This window comes from Macrosteles quadrilineatus, unplaced genomic scaffold (genome assembly GCF_028750875.1).
Source record: "Macrosteles quadrilineatus isolate MER2022 unplaced genomic scaffold, UCM_ALF_1.0 Scaffold_8__2_contigs__length_117827958, whole genome shotgun sequence".
Classification (NCBI taxonomy): Eukaryota; Metazoa; Arthropoda; class Insecta; order Hemiptera; family Cicadellidae; genus Macrosteles; species Macrosteles quadrilineatus.
The window spans coordinates 63,363,662-63,379,484 of NW_026542601.1; the positions used below are offsets into that span (position 1 = coordinate 63,363,662).

Genomic DNA, 15,823 nt, shown 5'->3' on the forward strand with positions numbered 1-15,823 from the left:
TTATGTACGTAGTTGGAATGTAAGAAGTAGTTGTTTATTTTTTGAGCGGAATGATTTACCATCCTAATATATAGACTACAAATCAAGAGTAGCACAACTGTCATATCGCCTTATCGTCCTTGAAATTGTAAATTTATATTGTAACATTTTTCACGAAACGTACAATCTACACGGTCTATGTAGCCCATATTGAATAAAATGTATGCGTTACTTGAGTCCTTTCTTAAACACTGATATAGCAAACCAATGTGGCTGCGATACAATCTTAAACAACGTCACATTCAATGAATTACATCATGTCACAAGGACAATGACGCCACAAGGATGTCCGTCAATGTCGGTAAAGAAGGATAAACGTCTCAACGTGTCGGCAAGGCAGTACAGGATATACACAACAATATGATTATGACTAATCAGCTATTTTTGTTGTATAAGATGTGGGACACGGCAGTGATTGGTTGTTTGTTCTGTTTAAAAGTTTTCTTAGTTAGACATTAGTCGTTTTTAAAATATATAACTGTAGGTACTCATTATATTATATTGCATCCACGAATACTGGTTCGAGTATTCGTGGTTAAATCTGTATAGGACACATAACCTCTTGAACTTGTGCACACGGCAAATGTAATAAAAAATACATAGTCTGTATGATATGTAAATTAAATAAGTCGGTTTATACATTGTTTTTACGTATACAGGTCTGGAAAGTAATTCTGTTATATAGTCATCATTTGCATTAAAAAAGCAGGTTGTTGTTTTTTTTACCAGGCAAAGAATAAGGTGTAACCTCAGAGTAATAAGACAAATTTGTTTTATTACTCTGAGGTGTAACTAAGCACGGTCCAACAGCAGACACATTACTGAATTTTAAATAACTTTAATTTCAGATTTCTGTTCAATATTTTGTTTTCTTCTCAGCGATTCTATAGAGGGACATTTGTTTGATATTTTTTGTCAAAGTAATTGACACCGACACCGAGACCCGGGGATATTTTGAATGAACGACTCGGTGCGTGGGAAACCATCTAAACGTGGAAATGACACAAAAGCCGAGACAAGCTGAGGATGAAAGATGGCCAGATTTGTATAACCGAGACAGTCCAAACAGTGGCATTGCGGAACAATCCATTTATCAGATCCTGCAGACAAACAGAGCACTCCAGTAGCGGCGTTCCATAACTAGATGAGGAAACTGTGTTTATTTATCTACCAAGCGGCATTCGACAACAACGAGTTGAGTACTGTCTGTATCTACTAATACAGGAGCAGTTTACCAACGATCAATTCTGTCGTGCGAACATTGATTTGACAACGAATTAAATACAATTCAATAATTAATACGAGAGTAACCCAATCACTCATTTATTTAACCGGAGTAACATAACTTATTTACATGCATTGACAACACCCGAAAAAATACACAGTGTCAATAGGTTTACGATGAAAGAAAATAAACTAAAATTATTTACAACACTCAATTCGATTCCCAGATAGAATGTGAGGGTCGTATGCCAGGAAGTGACGAACGCTGTAATATTGTTTACTTTTATAAGTTAGATTTTCAGATGTGTTCTATATATTCATTATGTATTAGTTGATTTGCTAAATGAACAGCTGTGTCGAAGTGTTAAACTATTTTGGTCTTTTGCAATTGCTGTGTGTTTGCAAGGCAGATAAATTTACAGCTGATGCTCTCAACTCCAGCTGAGTGTTTGTTTCCCGGATGATTAAAAAAAAACTAGGCATTTCGTACTTCAGCCAAGCAATGCATGTATCAAAACGGCCATTTACACAGCTGCTTGACAAAAAAAAAGGTTAGATTTGTGCAAGCTAATTTTCAACCCTTAAACCTAAACTAGGCTAAGGCGTAGTACTTAAGAAAATCCTTATTGAAAATCTGTGCCATATTCCCCTGATTTGAGTTAGTGTTTTGTTCATAAGGTACATCCCGATGCAAACTATCGTACTGAGTTAGTTTATTAAAAACTAGTTGAATAATTTGTCAAATTATTGGACATTTACTGCAATGTAAACAAAATGTAAATGTACTAGCTGTTACCCACGGGCTTCATCCCGTTTGACTTCATGAGTATTAATAAAACTATTGATTGGTTAAGTTAAGCTGAAATAAACAAAACAGAATACAGTAATACAAACAAATAATCACACCAGATTTTAATAAGGTAATAAATTAAAAGAATAACAAACAAATAAGTACAGCTGAGGTAGTTTTAACATAAGGTAGGCCTATATGGAATGTTCCCCTTTAGAAAGGAATTACGACCTTAAAGGGCAATTTATGGAATAATGGATAGTTTTGCACAAGGTTTCTCGTCATGACGGATATTTTTAGTAACCTATATTGTTTATGGGATGTGACTTTTCGTTTTCTCAAATGTTTATGGGTACTTTGGGATTTATATATGGATATAAAACATATTTTAACATTCAGCTGATAAAAATGTAATAGCAATTTTACATATCGTAGATTCTTTTAGACGTTTTATATTAATTGGTTGTTCACTCTATGCACCGATAGTTTGGAAAATGTAATTAAATAGGATTTGTAAATATTATGTAAATATTTTTGCTTTTAAACAATATTAAAGATTTCGCCAATTTGATACCTATACTTTTTACAAATTATTGTCTTAACTTATTGTAGCTTTAACGCTTATTTTGAGCAGGTGTTTTATTACAGAATACTGCTTAAACCATGGAGACGTAATCCCTTCTCTAGTGCAGTTTAATATTGTTTTAATGGCTTTTCAATCATACATCTATATAACAATATGTGTCGAAACTGCAAAGCAGTATGCCTAGTCGAATTAGGTCCGGTAATAAATTACAAAATAATCAATTCGGTAAACGTTTTAATATGCCACCATTTTGTTTCTGATATTGTTATAATGCTGAAATGTTTCAAAACTTATTTTATAAATGGTTTAAAGTTGAAAACTTTTGGTACCTAAACGGCCAAGTGTCTAGACCTCGGATTAACGATTATATACTTCACTTACTGCCATAGAACCTAGATAAAAAATATTGTCGCCTTCGACGAATAGATATTACTGTCTATTTTAATTTTTTTAAGACGTTTTAAAGACTTCCATACGAAATGTTTAGGCTATTTAAAAGCAGTCTCAGCTTAATTGTAAGTAAGCCTATGATGTTTGGTAACATTTAAATTACAGTATTATTAATTGAACGCCATAGTACCTTGAAAAATATTAATTGTTAGGCCTACTAATTAATTAAACTACTATTTAAATAGTTTTAATTTTATTTCACTTAAAATAAGTATTTTATTTTATTTTTATTTTTTCCATCTTGTTTTGTTGTAAGAATGTAAAAATGGAGTTTGTCCGTTGGCATGTAAAATAAAATAAGATAAAATATAGGCCTACGTATTTCGACTGTAAGGTCATAATAACAATATAGTAAAAAGAATGTAAACAAATTTGAATTTTACATACTTTTAAAATACATGCTTTATTTTTTAGCCAACTATACAGAACAGTACTGAGAAACTACCTAAGTTAAGATACCGGCGTGATAGACTATAACTTAGAGTCGAACATTACTTTCAGGGTACGATGGTTTTTAGACAATTTCAATTACTATTCAAATCATGACTAATACTTGTGTAATCCCATTGACAGTTTGGGTTTCCCGAACGTTAACCTTCACCTGGCAGACAACAACAATTGTTCACCTGATATGTCCATGTTGAACATCGTAATGACAATCACATTGTTGTCCAACAACCGGAATCAGCCGTTGGATTGTCAGGTGTAAACAATTCCCTTTACCTGAAACTTTGGTTTGTTGGATTTTGCATGCGAAGTCAAAGCCCATATTCGGAAAGGTATTCAAAAACATTAGGATTGTATTTAAAAATGAGCCTGATCGTGGAAATGGTGTAAATTTGTTTTTAATGGACTAATAATGATGATTTATTGCAATACCAGTAGCTTAACTTAAAATAGCCTTCCTTTATTAACAAGAATAATAATTATAATAACTAGAGTTAAGATTGATAGGGGATGTGTATTACCCCAGTTAATTTACCTAACTTTGTATTCTTAATCAAACGCTGAAATCTTCAGAAGATCTATAAACATTATCTATGATCAACACCTATGACAATATAGGCACTTACAGTAAAACTATCTTCGTACAGAATTAATTGATAGCGATTAAATGCAATACAAGTGATTCAGTAAGCTAAACACAATTGACAAACTATGATATATTCGTGGCACAAATAAAGCATAATTAAAAACCACAGGATAGTAAATAAATGACAATTTTCTTCAAAGTTTTGAACACAGGAAAACTACTTACACATTATGACAAGCGAATAAATCCATCCAATAGACGAAAGTACAACCTCCTACACCGAATAAACCTGGGAAAGGTAGTTTGAGCGCTTTGAAAGCTAAAGTTTCAAACTTGAGACAATGATCGCACGTGTACACGAGTTGATCAGACGATAGACGTACAGACGATTACTGAACGGCGGAACGGACTGGACTGAGCCACTGAGCGCCGCTGGACGGAGAAACGACGAAACTGAACTGGTCGCGCGGCGCCGCGGCACGAGCCATAGTAGAGGGGGAACAGCTGACAGTAGGGGTAACTCAATATCGTCGCTGTTTACCAACTGTGTTGTGTGTGTTCTTCTTCTTACCTTTTACCTGCCGCCTCCCTCTTATCCCCTCTCATGTCTTAAGATTTTCTCCTCTTATATTTAATTTAATTGGGAAGTGTTTTAGCGGTGCGAAACTTGTGTGTAAGTTTTGGTACATTAGTGACATCTTAGTTTTGATAACGTACGCCACTGGCTTTGAAACCATTGGATTTAATCTGGCTATCACAAAAGTTTATTTTTCATTCGTCAATTTTAAAAGAAACATTTATTTCCCAAGTTACATTAACGAATATCATATTCTCGCCCCTGAAAATTTGTTTGATCAAATTACCCTAGTGAAAAAAATCCAGTTACTGGCCAGGTTCTGGCCCAGGTTCCAGAATTGGCAGGAACCTGGGCCAGAACCAGAACCTGGCCAGTACTGTTCCAGAACCTGGCCAGTACTGTTCCAGAACCTGGTCAGTACTGTTCCAGAACCTGGCCAGTACTGTTCCAGAACCTGGCCAGTACTGGTTCAGAACCTGGTCAGTACTGTTCCAGAACCTGGCCAGTACTGTTCCAGAACCTGGCCAGTACTGTTCCAGAACCTGGTCAGTACTGCTCCAGAACCTGGCCAGTAACTGTTCCAGAACCTGGCCAGTAACTGTTCCAGAACCTGGCCAGTACTGGTCCAGAACCTGGCCAGTACTGGTTCAGAACCTGGCCAGTACTGTTCCAGAACCTGGCCAGTACTGGTTCAGAACCTGGCCAGTACTGGTTCAGAACCTGGCCAGTAGGTTTACTGTTCCAGAATGTATTGGTTGTTTGAGCTTGCGAAGACGACCCACTTTTACATGAGAATGATGTCAAAAAACATAATTGTGTTAGTATTTGATCACGTCTTTCACATTTTCTCAAATTAAAATACAGTAACGTTTTTGTATCCATAGTTTTCTGTATTTTACGTGAATAACTCGTTAAAAATATTTACCTTTTTACATGAGGGAAAGGAATTTATCGACGGGTTTTCCAAAAAATTAAATTTGTATGCTGATATTTTTACATTATTGGTACATGACGATTGTTTGTTATTTCCATTTATATAACTCTTTTGTAGAAAATGATTGTAAAGGGTCACACTCTTGACTTACACTTTCCAATCAGACAAATACTGCCATTATCTTATCACAATTTCCACTCTTTTCTACTTACTGAAATCAATGGCAAGACTCATTAATTTTATATACAGTAGGCCTAAACCATGGTTATTGATGAGCATGATTACTTCTTACTGAAATGGTTGAGGACCCTATAATCCTGCAGTTTATGTAAGATTAGGTACTCAATTACAATAGACACTGTTATACCTAACAAAAAAAAAACTTTTTTGTTATTTCCGTGCTATTCAAACCGTCAAACAAAATGAAAATAACCAAATACATATCTAATATTACATGTCTAATATTAACATGAATCTCAATCATACCTAATATCAGACAACTTTACGGATTGATAGGTGAGTGAAAATTTAAAAACGTACGTTTTCAGGAAACACACTTTGCAAATTTTTTTACCCTTTTTTCAAAACTTTTATTATTTTTTTTATTTCATTAACATTTGAAGTTTCATAAAATGTCCATGGTAACGCAATATCTTTGGTAGTTTTTTTTTAAAAGAGCATCTTTAGTGGAAAAACACAAAATCCTGTCACGACCATAACAGACGTTTAAATGAATATTAAAAATAGTTAATATTATTTTTATAACTATGTTTTGCTATAAACTAATTTACTATTATGACCATTATACATTAAAAAGGTCACTGAGCTTTTAGTATATTTGGTCTTTCTAGAAAAAAATAAAAAACTCAAAAAAATTGAAAAAAAGCCAATAATATCTTTTTAAGTTTGTATAACTCCGAAAAAACTTACCTGAGACCCGAAAAATCGTTATGTTTGCATAGAGGCGTGCTTCTTTTGTGTATAAAACATTGAAATATGACGATATTTTAATTTTTGAAATTTTTATGACAGAAATCATAAACGTGATGGTCAGGGACAAGCGGTACGGTCGTGAATTTTATAAAAAAATCTAAATCTTTCTAAACAATCCTTTAATTATACTATTAGTTATAATAAAAATATGTGTTTCAATTGAACTAAACTGTTCAAATTACAATTATATTAAAGTTATTGTCACGACCAAACACACTATAATCCATAAGGCTGGATAGGTCGTGAAAAAACCCGCAATGGTCGTGAAACTTTGGTCGTGAAATTACGTGTTATTTGGCTCTGTTCTGGCGGTAGCTCTGCACCTCATGTTCAAGGATACAAAGTGGACTTCTAGGTTAATCTAGCAATTGAAATATCTTATAAACAAAAATTAACACCATGTCTACTTCATCGAATGACTATGTACGGTCATGGACACACCAAAATTACAAAAAACACAACCTTTCCTGTATTAATCTTGTAATTCCTCCTTTCAACTCGAAACGACCGGCACTACAATCCTGACGTACACCCGAACTAGTCTCTAAAACCAACTGACTCCATCAACGCCAGGCTTGCCACTGTCGTGCTCCAAAGTTGAAAAATTTTCCCAAATGGTCGTGACGCCAAATCGAGGGACAGACTTATTATGTCATGGTAGTCAGTTTGCAATGACAATAAAATTATAATATGCTCCTTTTTTGTAAGTTTAATAACCATTGATGACATAAAAATATGGCTTTATATATTGCTGCATGAATAATTAGTCTAAAAACAGCGTGAAAGTTGGAAAATGTACCCTAGGGACACGTCATGGTCGTGAATTTCGAGACTTTAAAAATACGAAAAAAATACCTAGAACCTATTTAAAACCAAATAAATGTGTGTAAGATGTTGCCCCCATCCCAAAAAATATTAAAACACATAATAATAAACTACAAATCCAGTAGCTACGAAGTAAAAGGCCAGGGACATGAAAACGTACGTTTTTAAATTTTCACTCAGGTACACAATTTTTAATTGAGGTTAATTAACTTTTTAAAATATAACAATATTGATTGTTAAATTAACTAATTTCTATTGAAACTGTTTGTAAAGATGGCTTTAGGCCAGCATTTTATAGATTTTTTATGTAGGTAGGCCTATCAATCTTAAGCCTACCTTAGTGACAAAATCAAAAGACAATGCACAATTTAACACAGGATTATTAGGTCTACTAGCTCATTTGTTGGTAAAATAATTATTATTTGTGAATTTTCTTCTATTTTAGTCAGCAAGGTAATACTGCTGTTAAATTGATCATCCATTACAAAATATTTAATTTTGTTAATGTTTATCCATAGGTATTTGAAAAATTACCTCATTAGCAAATGTGTAGGCCTTAATCAATATTCAGCATTATACTCCAACATGTATGTATTTAAAAATATTACATTAGATCTTTGCACTTATAAATAATAATGAATTTTAAAGACATAAAGATTATCTAAAGATTGAGTCCATGAGCCATTTATGGGATGCAGTCTTCGTCCTCCTCAGTCGTTTCTCTCCTGAAAAAAGTAACATTATATTATTAACATTGAATATATTCAACTGGTGTTGGATGTAAATTTTTAAGAGATGACTCATGAACAGATTTCTTATTCTAAAGCAGAATCAGAACACCTGGCTTCTTTCAATTTGTTTGTCTATAGGCCTACATATTAGTTTTGATATCTTAGAGAGATAGGCTATGTGCAAATAAATCAAGCATCAACTCTGTAAGGCAAATGAAACATTAGGCTAAGTTTTTACATTTTGCTTTGATGGTGACTGACATCATCTATTAATCAATCATTAGGTATCAAATTACCTTCCTTCCTACTTGCTAACAATTCGATTTCATGACGGTCTTAGCCAATCTTTTATCACCGTCTCGATGTTTCTTTTTCTTTGGCCTCTGGAAACTGGTTGAAAAACAGCTTCTGTAAGAAATAACAAGAAGTTTGCTATTATTAATAGTAAAGTAGGCTATGTAGCACTAGTAACGTGTCAAAATCTAATCTCAAAACCACCAAAACTTTGAAAAAGGTTTCAGCTTGAAAAGGTTCCATCAGCGAGTTTCTAGATTCAAAACTTTAAATGGGGAAGACAGACAAAAAGAAATTAAACCTTTGACAAGAACTTCATGCACACTTTTTTAACTTTATTCTTTTGCAATCTCATGTAACGGTGATTTGCCGTTGGGAATAAATAAATTTGATTGAATCAAAATCAGCTTAATATATTTCTCAATGCTGTAAAAGGGCCTAAAAATCAACCATAATAAAGTTTTCCCAGATCTACTCATGCTTAAATAGGGTACAGTTCACAAAACTTGGCATGGTGCAATAAGGTGCTTCGACAAGCATAACCCACGCACATAAAATGTGCCGCAGCCGATTCCCATTCAATTATCACAAATTTCAAAAGTATGGATACAATAACCAAGCTATGTAGGCTACATACATTTATTAACAACATAAAATTTGTTCTAGCCTAACTTACTTTCAGTTAAGAAGTAAACAGGCCTAGAAAAATCCATACCACTGAAGAAACGTAACATATTTTGACGCAAATTGGTTAGCTAGAACTTAACTTATATTTACTTATACTTAACTTAACCTAGGATATGTGAAATGTCGCAAAGTTAAGGTAAATTAGAACAAACTGGCTGTCACTGTCAATACCGTATGAATAAATTATTGGTAAGTTATCAGTCGAGAAATGTTACCAATAACTTAATTATAACATAAAATAGGCCTCATCCATAGTGTGACAGTAAATAACAAATTAAGTTATTCTAGGAATTGGTCAAATACGTACATTTTCGGTTTGTTGGAAGTTATTTTTGGTTAGCTAATGCTCCCTAGCCTAAGTTTAATTTACTGCGCTTGGCTCGATTTTATTTTCATCCTACCCTACCTAGCAGTACCGGTAGCCTATTTTTAACTTATGCCTAAGGAATTTATTTTATGAAATCAACTATCCTTTAAGGGTGTAAGAATTATTTAGGTGTAGGGCCTAACAATTGAGTTACGGTAGACTATTTAAGATATTTAACTTGTAACCTAACTTTTAATCTAGGCTTTGACTAAGGCTGACTGCATAGGTTTAAGAAAATGATTGTAGTAGGCTAAGTTAGGTATATTCCTATATAGGTAGGTTATTAAAAGTTGCAGATTTGAAACTGTGGCCAATGATTCACCAAAGTAAGGTTAAAAAGTGATATCGCATTAGGACATGCAGTAAAACATTAGGACTCCGTTCAAGTAAAAACCAAACTTTCAAAGAAAGCCCCATCAAGGCTATAGGCCTACTAACAAATGTACTAAGATTAAATCCAATGCAAATTTGTTAGGTAGGCCTAGTCTAAAAACTTATAACCGTAAGCCAAAGCCTGGCTAACTCATTTAGGTTAGTTTTCTATAAGTAACTTAACTACCGGTTTATATCTTAACCTAACTATAATCAGTTTAAAGAAAGACTAGATGTTGCAGAATTTTTATCGAACCTAATTTTTGATGTGTAACTCACATTGAAACTTAATAACTAAAGTAGGCCTAATGTTATTTTGAATTCCTTACCTTGGTTTGGGAGACAGCCTCTTCAATAACGATATTCTTTGGTGAAAGAAAACAAAAAAACTGAAGGTAAACTACCTAACAACAAAAATCTTAGGCTACTAATATAATATGGATACGATTATACACTATTACATTTTAATTTTAAATTGAAAGGACTAAGTTATACTTTTGCAAAGTCAAGAGGCACAACAGCCAAGCATAAGCAAAGATGGCGACGCCGATCTTTTGACAGTTGGAGTTGGAACGGAACAGAAAAATCAGTCCCCTCCCCTCCTCTGCCACGGACTGCACTGGACCCTGTCATTAGCTCTCAGCTCTCAGTCTGGCGCGAAAATTCTTTTAAATTTTAATCTTGCTCAATTTTTCAAAACAATACCTTTTATTTTGGTTGTAGAGATAATTATTCTAGGACACATACTTGTCCTATGTATGGGTATGTGGTAGTACTGTAGTAACTTTAATATTTTACAGGAAAAAATCACAAAAGTTGCAAAAAATATAAACCCTAATTTTCACAACACTAAGAGGTTGCACCATTTAAATTTAAATTATAAGGACCAAAATATACTAATTTTGATCAATATAGGTTGAAAAAACACAGTTTTCCTCTATTATATATAAAATAACATATCAGTTACAGTAGCTTTTAAACCACAATTTTACAGTAATAGGCGTTGTAAAATTTTTTCAGAATTTAAAGGGCTCTAACATACTTGTTATTTATTAAAAATTTTTGGCCAATTTTTTTTAAATAAGATTTTGTTATTATTTCATGGGTTTTTATGGAAAAATCACCATTAAAAAACAAAATTTCAAAAAAGTTAAAACTTTGAAAACCCATGGTTTGGTACTTATTACTTGCTGAATTTCATCACAATCGGACAACACTTGTGGTCTGTAGCTCTGTACAGATTTGCTCATTCATTATGTATAAGTTAATCGTTATCAGTAATCTCCAATTTACCAAAGTGAATAACTTGTAAAAAAACAACAAACACATATAATTGTGTCTGAATTCTGGACCAGAGGCCATTATCAGCCAAGAACACTGCCAGTATCATCCAGTACCAGCAAAAACCTGGCCAGTATCAGAATCAGAATATAGTTTTATTGCCATAATAATACAAAAATGTACTGGGCATAAGTCACTAAAACTATCAAGTAAAACCAGACCCATTAAAATAAAGATACAAACTTCAATATCAGCACAGTACTCGCCAGAACCTGGCCAGTATCAGCCCAGTACTCGCCAGAACCTGGCCAGTATCAGCCCAGTACTCGCCAGAACCTGGCCAGTATCAGCCCAGTACCCTCCAGAACCTGTCCAGTATCATTCCAGAACCTGGCCAGTATCGCCCAGAACCTGGCCAGTATCGCCCAGAACCTGGCCAGTATCGCCCAGAACCTGGCCAGTCTCGCCCAGAACCTGGCCAGTACTTGTCAGTACTGTGGCAGAACTGGTCAGTTCTGTGACAGTACTGGCCAGAACCTGGACCAGAAAATTTTTTTCACTAGGGTAGAACAAGAGTAATGAAATAGCTGGTTCATTTAGTTATTTTTTGCATCTGTCTAGTCGAACTTAATTAACGTTTTTTTATTACTAAAACTTCTCAAACTAAACGAAAGAGGTTGTTTCTCAGAATGTTTATTTAATATAAGACCCATGTTATGAACATGTCTTGGCATTAAACTTGCAGCCTTTCCCTCAAGGAATTCAACTGTTATCTTCCCCCAAGTTCTCCGCTTCCTACAACTTACCTCATGAAAACAAATTGCGTCGGTTTTACGAGGTCATTTGTTAGGGAAGGGATTTGGAATGGGGAGATACAACGCCCAAAATAAACAACAAGGGAATACAGCGTTTTGGTGAACACTTCTGCCGGGTTATCTGTTTCGAAAGTGAATTTAAATGTTTCAAATGGAATTGGGAAAATTATTTGTACTGTAAGTCGCACTTTCTCTTATGTATCTTATTATGTTTACAAGATTTAACAATGAGCTTGGCGACATCACGTTAATCTGTTTACGATATGAACGAAATCAACCTATCCCTCTATCATTGAGTTCCCGAGATATGAGTCACCTTTTGATTTCAGCACCTGTGAAAGCCATTCTAGGAACGCCTCGCAACATAGCTCCACTCAACGACCGCCGTCGCCAACCAGGATGAATGGACGACGTGGACCGAATCACCAAGTGATCACTACGGACACCACCAGCTGATCAATGGGAAGGATTTCCGGCGCTGGGATTACGTCCGGTCCGTCATTCATTGTTGCCAACCTCCCGACATTGAATCATACGTGTAATACATGTAGTACCTACAGCCGGTGCAGGTAATTTATGTGTAGTACGTCCGAGAGAATTTAGGTTAGTAACACTGTATATGAGATGGTGTGAAGTGGGGAAAGGCAAAAAGGAAGAAAACTAGCGTCAGGTAAGGATCATTAAATAGTTGGTCTCTATATATGTGATTTAAATAAAGATACACAATATATTTTACGATATAAATGAATTGAATTCACTGAAACGGTCCCAACTTTTATAACCCAATTTTCGTATGGATATAAACAAAATTGTATTATGGCCATTTGTTTTTATGTAAACAAATATGTAAACTTGAAACAGTTCAGATGATTGACAACAGAACTCAGCACAAACTCTGAAATTGTATAAGCCTGTAGGACGAAGGGCTTTCACGATAAATCATCCAAACCAGCAAAAGGCACATCCAGAGGATAAGAGCTTTAAATTGATACCCAATATACATATAAAAATAAATATTTAATGGTCGATTTGCTGCACACAAAAAACAACAAATTCTTTTGATAATATAGATACTATGAGAAATTGTAAGATTCATATTAAGATTGCATCCTTGATAGCAGTAACTATACCTTGATCAGTAAGATTGCATCCTTGCTAGCAAACCGTTCATGGACATTGATGAGTAAACAAACGACAAGTTATTGAAATATGTCAGTATCAGCTAGTGTGAATTCAGCAGAAACAAGCATATTTACTTTGATAATAACAATAACACACATACTGCAGTTGGATATACTCATATTTACTTGTACTTGAACAAGTAAATGTTATATTGCTGTAACTAATACATTGACCCCTGTAGACCTCAACCAAACGCAAGACTTTCGCTGATCGCATGTTTATCTAAGATGGACGAACATCTCCTAAATTAGAACGTCTCACAAAATCAGGTCCAAATCAGCCCCCCCCAGAAAGCCGCCCTCTTATTTGTTTTGTCACAGCCTCGCCCCCCTCATTAGGACCACCCGGACAGTCTCAATCTTAACAATAAATTACTTGAAAATTACAATTTTGAGAGTGCAACTTAAATGCATCACTAGTGTGAAATTAGATTTAGGTTCAAGATTTTTGATTGGTAATGCCTTTTGTCTTTATGATATTGGTGAGAATGAAAAAAACACTTAAAAAGTACTTTGGATAGTCGTAACTAGTTTTATTCATTTCTGCGTGTTCGTTCCCTTCATAATAAACAAACATTGCAAATTTATTTAACTCATCACCAAAAATTGAATAACTCTAAAGTTCCTTAATTTTATTTGTTTACCTTTTCTCTCAATCGTTATGTTGTATATTTTTTACACTAATATTAGATTTTAAAAATCTTATTGGCATTTTAAAAGTGTTTTATTTATTTTTTTTTTTACTAAAAGACGAAACCAAAATGCTTTAAGTATTGATTTTGTATTTATTTGAAAAATCACAAAATCTTACAAACTTGTATAAATAACTTGCTGCAAAAGCCATCAACGTAGCCTTAAAACAGGTGAAACATCAACGATAGACTTTAAACAGGTCCCCAGGGATCCCCAATACAGCACATATCCCCTATGCGTCCTGGACCCATGTTACCTTTAGTCTTACATAGTCCATCACCAATGTTCCTCTTTGGCGGGTCATCAGCAATATTCCTCTTTGCCAGGCCATCAGCAATATTCCTCCTTGGCGGGTCATCAGGAATATTCCTCCTTGCCAGGTCATCAGCTGAGTTCCCGGTTCTCACCCTGGATGGTCCGTTAGTTTCCCGCCATTCTCCCCGAGACTCTCATGGTCTTCAATTAACGGTAATTAACACGGAGTGTGGCAACTCGGAAACGGAAACGGAAAAGCCGGAAGTGACGATACCGGATATGCAGACGTCCTTGCAGAAATGAGTGAATGTTTCTCCAGGAGAAATCCTCCGGGAAATTTGTCAGTTGGAACAGGTTTGCAACAATCGGTAAACTCTACTTAAATTTTAATTACCTACGGTGAAATAGTAGGTATAAACATTGTTGACCTTTGCATACTAAGTGGACATCACATCTATATGGGACAGTTGTAGCAAAAATAGAAAAGAATATGCGTTAAATTTGGCATATAAAGTGCGCAAATATTTTCTGAGTTAGATATTGAATAAGAGATGCTTTAGTTAACAATAAGAAACCCCTTCAGTTTGGCGTATTTGACAGGAATCTATTAATTGTAACCAGCTTACTAAGTCGGAGATTAAATTTAATTACAATTAGTTTTATTGTAAAATTGGCTACAACTTTAACAAGTAATGGTATGTCTTTCTATCAATCGTCAAAGGTCTAACTCAATACATTCGCATTGTGCATCCTGCTTACAGGAAGAGGGTTCAAAGTGATTCTAAAACATATTTTATAAACTGCATAAAAGAGTTATTTATTAATACCTACAGTAATATCTACTTCTCTAAAGGGAAATTAGCTAAAAAACGTGATGAAATGTTTACAAAGTGTTACCCTACTATGATAAAGAATGCATTTGTATCGTGACGTTGTCGTGAGGTACAAAATAAAACAAATAAGTATAACAAACAAATAATAAGATTCGCGTTGCCAATATTTATTCTAACATACATTAAACATACTCTCTTGGATTTATTATCCTCAAGGATCAACTAAAGCCAATTCTGATCTTTCGTTTCGTGTAGCTTAAACTCTGGCTGTACATAAGGGTATATCACATAATAAAAAAAATGCCTTCAAATCAATGAGAACCATTTATTTCACACTAGCACAATAATCTTTACCGACATAATATTTTACAATTGCAAGAGAAGCCTACCTGCACTATCAAAATCTATGATGATAATCAACGTATCAATGTATATTACTTCTAGGCGTTTGCACCTTGCAACCAGAAGGGAGCTAAGAACTCGCATGAAATGCTATCGACAAAGAGTAAAACATGCGGTATAGCACAAGCAACCGGTGTCCCCCAAGGCTGTATACTCGGGCCAATATTCTTCTCACTTAGATACCTGGAGATACCATCTAGACAGTTATTTACCTACCGTAGGGGTTGGGAGAGGCATGAGACGCGTGTATCAAACACCTGCCTAGCAGATGTACGCGTGCGCACACGCACACACACACACTGCGCCGCGCTGTCATTAGACCTGCGCAACAAAAACCAACCCTAGCCACTGCCGGGCTAATTGTATCGATTGAATCTCATCTCGCAAATCTAAATCGACCTGTCTGACTTCGCCCCTCGTATAAACACCCGGCTGACTTATTAGGGGCGATTTTGATTTCG

At 34.8% G+C, this 15,823-nt stretch overlaps 1 protein-coding gene and 1 long non-coding RNA gene across 2 annotated transcripts in view; both read right to left on the reverse strand.

Annotated features, from left to right (window-relative positions):
* The window catches only part of LOC129000070 (protein rhomboid-like), a 114,712-nt gene that overhangs the window by 32,879 nt on the left and 66,010 nt on the right, over positions 1-15,823 (reverse strand). The window lies entirely within an intron of this gene.
* On the reverse strand, positions 8,025-10,406 carry LOC129000071 (uncharacterized). The gene is made up of 3 exons (XR_008491336.1): positions 10,232-10,406; positions 8,479-8,590; positions 8,025-8,176 (listed from the first exon to the last, which is right to left on the reverse strand). It is a non-coding gene; the product is annotated as an uncharacterized LOC129000071 (long non-coding RNA).